The 7,500-nt window shown below is 52.3% G+C and overlaps 3 non-coding genes across 3 annotated transcripts in view; all 3 read right to left on the reverse strand.

Annotated features, from left to right (window-relative positions):
- LOC126444195 (large subunit ribosomal RNA) overlaps window positions 1-364 on the reverse strand; it is a 4,223-nt gene extending 3,859 nt beyond the window's left edge. Inside the window, exon 1 of the ribosomal RNA XR_007582492.1 lies at window positions 1-364. This exon is cut by the window's left edge and continues 3,859 nt beyond it. This is a non-coding gene — a ribosomal RNA (large subunit ribosomal RNA).
- A 188-nt stretch (window positions 365-552) lies between these two features.
- On the reverse strand, window positions 553-707 carry LOC126444185 (5.8S ribosomal RNA). Its single transcript, XR_007582483.1, has one exon. It is a non-coding gene; the product is annotated as a 5.8S ribosomal RNA (ribosomal RNA).
- A 353-nt stretch (window positions 708-1,060) lies between these two features.
- On the reverse strand, window positions 1,061-2,969 carry LOC126444190 (small subunit ribosomal RNA). Its single transcript, XR_007582488.1, has one exon. It is a non-coding gene; the product is annotated as a small subunit ribosomal RNA (ribosomal RNA).
- Between the last annotated feature and the right edge of the window lie 4,531 nt (window positions 2,970-7,500).

The raw sequence follows: 7,500 nt of genomic DNA on the forward strand, positions 1-7,500 counted from the left end.
CTTGTTCGCTATCGGTCTCGTGGTCATATTTAGTCTCAGATGGAGTTTACCACCCACTTGGAGCTGCACTCTCAAGCAACCCGACTCGAAGGAGAGGTCCCGCCGACGCTCGCACCGGCCGCTACGGGCCTGGCACCCTCTACGGGCCGTGGCCTCATTCAAGTTGGACTTGGGCTCGGCGCGAGGCGTCGGGGTAGTGGACCCTCCCAAACACCACATGCCACGACAGGCGGCAGCCTGCGGGGTTCGGTGCTGGACTCTTCCCTGTTCGCTCGCCGCTACTGGGGGAATCCTTGTTAGTTTCTTTTCCTCCGCTTAGTAATATGCTTAAATTCAGCGGGTAGTCTCGCCTGCTCTGAGGTCGTTGTACGAGGTGTCGCACGCCACACCGCCAGCCGGCTGTGCACGCTACCGAGTAAGTACCGGTATGCGAACCGCCAGGCGACGGGCGCGCATCGCACGTTTAAGGAGACGCGGCCGGCCCCACAGGCGGCCACGACACTCCCAGGTCTGCGAAGCGGGGCAAACGCCGCGCGCTTCAGTATACGTAGCCGACCCTCAGCCAGACGTGGCCCGGGAACGGAATCCATGGACCGCAATGTGCGTTCGAAACGTCGATGTTCATGTGTCCTGCAGTTCACATGTCGACGCGCAATTTGCTGCGTTCTTCATCGACCCACGAGCCGAGTGATCCACCGTCCTGGGTGATCTTTTCATAGTTTCCACCATCTCTTTCGAGACAGTTGCATAGGCGGGACTGAGGCGTGTGGCGGCCCTGTTCCAGCGTTCAGTGTCCAACGGCCTCACGGCCGATGGGCGTCGTACGGCTCCACACCGGAGCGGACAGGCAGTCGGGCGAAAGTCATTCAAAACCGGCGCCAGGCGCCAGGTGCCGCAGGCCAGCCGCTCCAGCGCTTCAGCGCTCGTACCACACAACATTGCCGTTAGTTTTGAGACGAACGCGTGGTTCCGCACGCGGCGCACGGCTACTGCGAGCCGTACAGGTAGCTGCGTGTTGCGCGACACGACACGCACATCGAAAGACATGCAGTCTAGTCGGTAATGATCCTTCCGCAGGTTCACCTACGGAAACCTTGTTACGACTTTTACTTCCTCTAAATGATCAAGTTTGGTCATCTTTCCGGTAGCATCGGCAACGACAGAGTCAATGCCGCGTACCAGTCCGAAGACCTCACTAAATCATTCAATCGGTAGTAGCGACGGGCGGTGTGTACAAAGGGCAGGGACGTAATCAACGCGAGCTTATGACTCGCGCTTACTGGGAATTCCTCGTTCATGGGGAACAATTGCAAGCCCCAATCCCTAGCACGAAGGAGGTTCAGCGGGTTACCCCGACCTTTCGGCCTAGGAAGACACGCTGATTCCTTCAGTGTAGCGCGCGTGCGGCCCAGAACATCTAAGGGCATCACAGACCTGTTATTGCTCAATCTCGTGCGGCTAGAAGCCGCCTGTCCCTCTAAGAAGAAAAGTAATCGCTGACAGCACGAAGGATGTCACGCGACTAGTTAGCAGGCTAGAGTCTCGTTCGTTATCGGAATTAACCAGACAAATCGCTCCACCAACTAAGAACGGCCATGCACCACCACCCACCGAATCAAGAAAGAGCTATCAATCTGTCAATCCTTCCGGTGTCCGGGCCTGGTGAGGTTTCCCGTGTTGAGTCAAATTAAGCCGCAGGCTCCACTCCTGGTGGTGCCCTTCCGTCAATTCCTTTAAGTTTCAGCTTTGCAACCATACTTCCCCCGGAACCCAAAAGCTTTGGTTTCCCGGAGGCTGCCCGCCGAGTCATCGGAGGAACTGCGGCGGATCGCTGGCTGGCATCGTTTATGGTTAGAACTAGGGCGGTATCTGATCGCCTTCGAACCTCTAACTTTCGTTCTTGATTAATGAAAACATACTTGGCAAATGCTTTCGCTTCTGTTCGTCTTGCGACGATCCAAGAATTTCACCTCTAACGTCGCAATACGAATGCCCCCGCCTGTCCCTATTAATCATTACCTCGGGTTCCGAAAACCAACAAAATAGAACCGAGGTCCTATTCCATTATTCCATGCACACAGTATTCAGGCGGGCTTGCCTGCTTTAAGCACTCTAATTTGTTCAAAGTAAACGTGCCGGCCCACCGAGACACTCAATAAAGAGCACCCTGGTAGGATTTCAACGGGGTCCGCCTCGGGACGCACGAGCACGCACGAGGCGGTCGCACGCCTTCGGCTCGCCCCACCGGCAGGACGTCCCACGATACATGCCAGTTAAACACCGACGGGCGGTGAACCAACAGCGTGGGACACAAATCCAACTACGAGCTTTTTAACCGCAACAACTTTAATATACGCTATTGGAGCTGGAATTACCGCGGCTGCTGGCACCAGACTTGCCCTCCAATAGATACTCGTTAAAGGATTTAAAGTGTACTCATTCCGATTACGGGGCCTCGGATGAGTCCCGTATCGTTATTTTTCGTCACTACCTCCCCGTGCCGGGAGTGGGTAATTTGCGCGCCTGCTGCCTTCCTTGGATGTGGTAGCCGTTTCTCAGGCTCCCTCTCCGGAATCGAACCCTGATTCCCCGTTACCCGTTACAACCATGGTAGGCGCAGAACCTACCATCGACAGTTGATAAGGCAGACATTTGAAAGATGCGTCGCCGGTACGAGGACCGTGCGATCAGCCCAAAGTTATTCAGAGTCACCAAGGCAAACGGACCGGACGAGCCGACCGATTGGTTTTGATCTAATAAAAGCGTCCCTTCCATCTCTGGTCGGGACTCTGTTTGCATGTATTAGCTCTAGAATTACCACAGTCATCCAAGTAACGTGGGTACGATCTAAGGAACCATAACTGATTTAATGAGCCATTCGCGGTTTCACCTTAATGCGGCTTGTACTGAGACATGCATGGCTTAATCTTTGAGACAAGCATATGACTACTGGCAGGATCAACCAGGGAGCTGCGTCAACTAGAGCTGAGCAGCCGGCCGCCCGGGAGTGTGTCCCGGGGGCCCGCGCGAACACGCAAGCGTCCGCTCAATTATTCTGCAAACAGGAGGAGGCTGAGCTCCCCTGCACAACACACCTCGAAACCCTCTCAGGTCCCGGCGGCGCGCAGCGCCGTCCTAAGTACTTGGTCGGGTTCGAGAGAGGCGCAATCGCCCGGAGTTAGGCGAGTAGACGCTTTAGGTGCGACCACCCGTGCTCCCAACTGAGCTTGCCGCTGCCGACAGAGGCCCGGGAGCGTGCTGTCGTGGCATTGCCGGCGGGAGACAACACGCGCCACCTACGGTGACCGGCAGCTCCAACGCCAGCGCCACAGAAGGACAAAAGCCCCACTTGGGTGCCGAAGCGAACTCTCCCAGCACAGCGCACGCGCCAACACGTCCGCACAGCTGCGATACAAACCACCTGCGAGAACCGCTGGGGCGACCGAGCAGCAGACGGCGTCGCGGCGCCGAGCGCCGGGCGGCGGCGCATCCTCAGCGCACACAGTCCTCAATCGGACCAGCACACTGCAGATGGCCACCGCGCTTCGCACCGGGCCCGCGAGGACCTACTTTGGCCGCAAGGCGCCGCGAGCAGGGGGCGCCGGCGCGCAGCTGCGCCGCCTGCCGCGTCCGTCGGCCGGCGCGCCTGCCACTGGCCGCCCCCACCAGCCGGCTGTAGCGCGTGCGCCCACGCACCGCGCTGCCAGCACGCCGGGCGGCCCCCCCTCACCGGCCGGGGACGGTCCCACCCAGCCACCGCCGCGTATCGCCTCACACCCAGATCCCCTTTCGCGTTCGTGGGCATGGTGGGTCCCCTTTCACGTTCGTGGGCATGGTGGGTATCCCTGAAACAACCGGTTAATAGCTCGACCGATCGTCGCCAACACTGATTCACCTCTAGCGAGAACAACCGCACCACAACGGGTTACCTGTTGTTCATTTGCGTAACGTCACCAGCAAACGTAGACGTCCATCGCCATTTGCAACGAGTATTGCATGCCTGTGTCAGGTGTCACAACACACTACGTCTGCCCACATAGACGCAACAACATGTGCACGCCTCGAGAACACGTGGAAGGTAGCCCCCGTACGTATGCGGTGTCCATTGCGCGAACGACTGTCAGCCGGCCTCTGCAGGATGTCGCAGATGTGGAACGCGGTGCAACATGCTATCACGGTGTGTGAGAAGAGACGACTACGTCCGAATACACGCTCCACTACATCAACAGACTGCTCATGCTGATCGCCATCCAGGGCGTCCGTTCCTCCCACACGTCTGAATGGCGTACCACACTGCAATCCAGCTCTTATAGGGAGACGACACGTAGCTGCGTGCACAATATTTGGACTGTATGGTCTGCCGTTGCTAGGCGCAGTCGTCGTACGGTCACACATGTGCCACGATGTATCATTCAGTACATACGGACCAATGTGCAGTACAGTTTGTGGGTTTTGCGTACATCGGCGGACAGGTGACAGGCCGTACCACAACGTAGGCTGAGTACGTCGGCATGCGAAGGGCATTGAACATGCAAACTTCTCAACGACCAGCTTGCGAAGGCAGGGGGGAAGGGGGGGGGGCATGTACGTCCTGCTGCTATCCACATTACAGTGTATAGCAGGAGCATGTGGAAAGTCAGCAACACCTGCAAGGTGTTTAACATGACGCGATACACAGGGGACCGGGCAGTGCGAATAGCGAACTATATTGCGAGGGTTGCGGTTAGGCAACACTACACTAATTTAACGAGTTGCATAACAATTACAGAGCAGGTTCAGCGACAACGTGCGTCAGGTTAAGGCGCAATATAGGTTAGGTTGAGGCACAATATAGGTTAGGTTAAGGCACAACATGGGTTACGTTAAGGCACAAATTGGGTTACGTTAAGGCACAACATGGGTTACGTTAAGGCACAACATGGGTTACGTTAAGGCACAAATTAGGTTACGTTAAGGCACAAATTAGGTTACGTTAAGGCACAAATTAGGTTACGTTAAGGCACAAATTAGGTTACGTTAAGGCACAAATTAGGTTACGTTAAGGCACAAATTAGGTTACGTTAAGGCACAAATTAGGTTACGTTAAGGCACAAATTAGGTTACGTTAAGGCACAAATTAGGTTACGTTAAGGCACAAATTAGGTTACGTTAAGGCACAAATTAGGTTACGTTAAGGCACAAATTAGGTTACGTTAAGGCACAAATTAGGTTACGTTAAGGCACAAATTAGGTTACGTTAAGGCACAAATTAGGTTACGTTAAGGCACAAATTAGGTTACGTTAAGGCACAAATTAGGTTACGTTAAGGCACAAATTAGGTTACGTTAAGGCACAAATTAGGTTACGTTAAGGTACAATATGGGTTAGGTTAAGGTACAATATGGGTTAGGTTAAGGTACAATATGGGTTAGGTTAAGGTACAATATGGGTTAGGTTAAGGTACAATATGGGTTAGGTTAAGGCACAACGTAGGTTAGGTTAAGGCACAACATAGGTTAGGTTAAGGCACAACATAGGTTAGGTTAAGGCACAACATAGGTTAGGTTAAGGCACAACATAGGTTAGGTTAAGGCACAACATAGGTTAGGTTAAGGCACAACATAGGTTAGGTTAAGGCACAACATAGGTTAGGTTAAGGCACAACATAGGTTAGGTTAAGGCACAACATAGGTTAGGTTAAGGCACAACGTAGGTTAGGTTAAGGCACAACGTAGGTTAGGTTAAGGCACAACGTAGGTTAGGTTAAGGCACAACGTAGGTTAGGTTAAGGCACAACGTAGGTTAGGTTAAGGCACAACGTAGGTTAGGTTAAGGCACAACGTAGGTTAGGTTAAGGCACAACGTAGGTTAGGTTAAGGCACAACGTAGGTTAGGTTAAGGCACAACGTAGGTTAGGTTAAGGCACAACGTAGGTTAGGTTAAGGCACAACGTAGGTTAGGTTAAGGCACAACGTAGGTTAGGTTAAGGCACAACGTAGGTTAGGTTAAGGCACAACGTAGGTTAGGTTAAGGCACAACGTAGGTTAGGTTAAGGCACAACGTAGGTTAGGTTAAGGCACAACGTAGGTTAGGTTAAGGCACAACGTAGGTTAGGTTAAGGCACAACGTAGGTTAGGTTAAGGCACAACGTAGGTTAGGTTAAGGCACAACGTAGGTTAGGTTAAGGCACAACGTAGGTTAGGTTAAGGCACAACGTAGGTTAGGTTAAGGCACAACGTAGGTTAGGTTAAGGCACAACGTAGGTTAGGTTAAGGCACAACGTAGGTTAGGTTAAGGCACAACGTAGGTTAGGTTAAGGCACAACGTAGGTTAGGTTAAGGCACAACGTAGGTTAGGTTAAGGCACAACGTAGGTTAGGTTAAGGCACAACATAGGTTAGGTTAAGGCACAACATAGGTTAGGTTAAGGCACAACATAGGTTAGGTTAAGGCACAACATAGGTTAGGTTAAGGCACAACATAGGTTAGGTTAAGGCACAACATAGGTTAGGTTAAGGCACAACATAGGTTAGGTTAAGGCACAACATAGGTTAGGTTAAGGCACAACATAGGTTAGGTTAAGGCACAACATAGGTTAGGTTAAGGCACAACATAGGTTAGGTTAAGGCACAACATAGGTTAGGTTAAGGCACAACATAGGTTAGGTTAAGGCACAACGTAGGTTAGGTTAAGGCACAACGTAGGTTAGGTTAAGGCACAACGTAGGTTAGGTTAAGGCACAACGTAGGTTAGGTTAAGGCACAACGTAGGTTAGGTTAAGGCACAACGTAGGTTAGGTTAAGGTACAACGTAGGTTAGGTTAAGGTACAACGTAGGTTAGGTTAAGGTACAACGTAGGTTAGGTTAAGGTACAACGTAGGTTAGGTTAAGGTACAACGTAGGTTAGGTTAAGGTACAACGTAGGTTAGGTTAAGGTACAACGTAGGTTAGGTTAAGGTACAACGTAGGTTAGGTTAAGGCGCAATGTAGGTTAGGTTAAGGTACGATATACCTTAGGTTAAGGTACAATATCGCTTAGGTTAAGGTACAATATAGCTTAGGTTAAGGTACACGTTGTAGGGAAAGGTGTATTTTGGGGGGGGAGGGGGCGGCAGGTTCGTTGATAGTGATTATCGTAAGTGCATGCCTGCGGGATCATCCGATTTGTCACGTCAGGATGCACTTGTGGCTCATGACAGGCGGCGCTCCGATTCCAAGGTTGTGGCAGATCTGTGTCTTTCATTCCTGCCATTGTTTGTGTACTGTGACAGGAGGCAGTATTGTGATGTTGGGTGCACCCCTGTGTAGGACATGTGTGGGTGTTCGTGGCTTAGCTGAGCAATGGCGGATGTCGGAAGGGTGGGATATTCTGTTTTCTGGGTGGACCTCCCGGTCTGGTTATGATAGTGTGGATTGTGTAATGTGGCGGAGAGGATGCACCGGATGTTCTTCCATGCTGGTGGTTAGATATTGTGTGTGTGCCTGTTAGAGGCAGAGAGTAGTGTGTGATAGTGTCTGGCTG

This window comes from Schistocerca serialis, unplaced genomic scaffold (genome assembly GCF_023864345.2).
Source record: "Schistocerca serialis cubense isolate TAMUIC-IGC-003099 unplaced genomic scaffold, iqSchSeri2.2 HiC_scaffold_246, whole genome shotgun sequence".
Lineage (NCBI taxonomy): Eukaryota > Metazoa > Arthropoda > Insecta > Orthoptera > Acrididae > Schistocerca > Schistocerca serialis.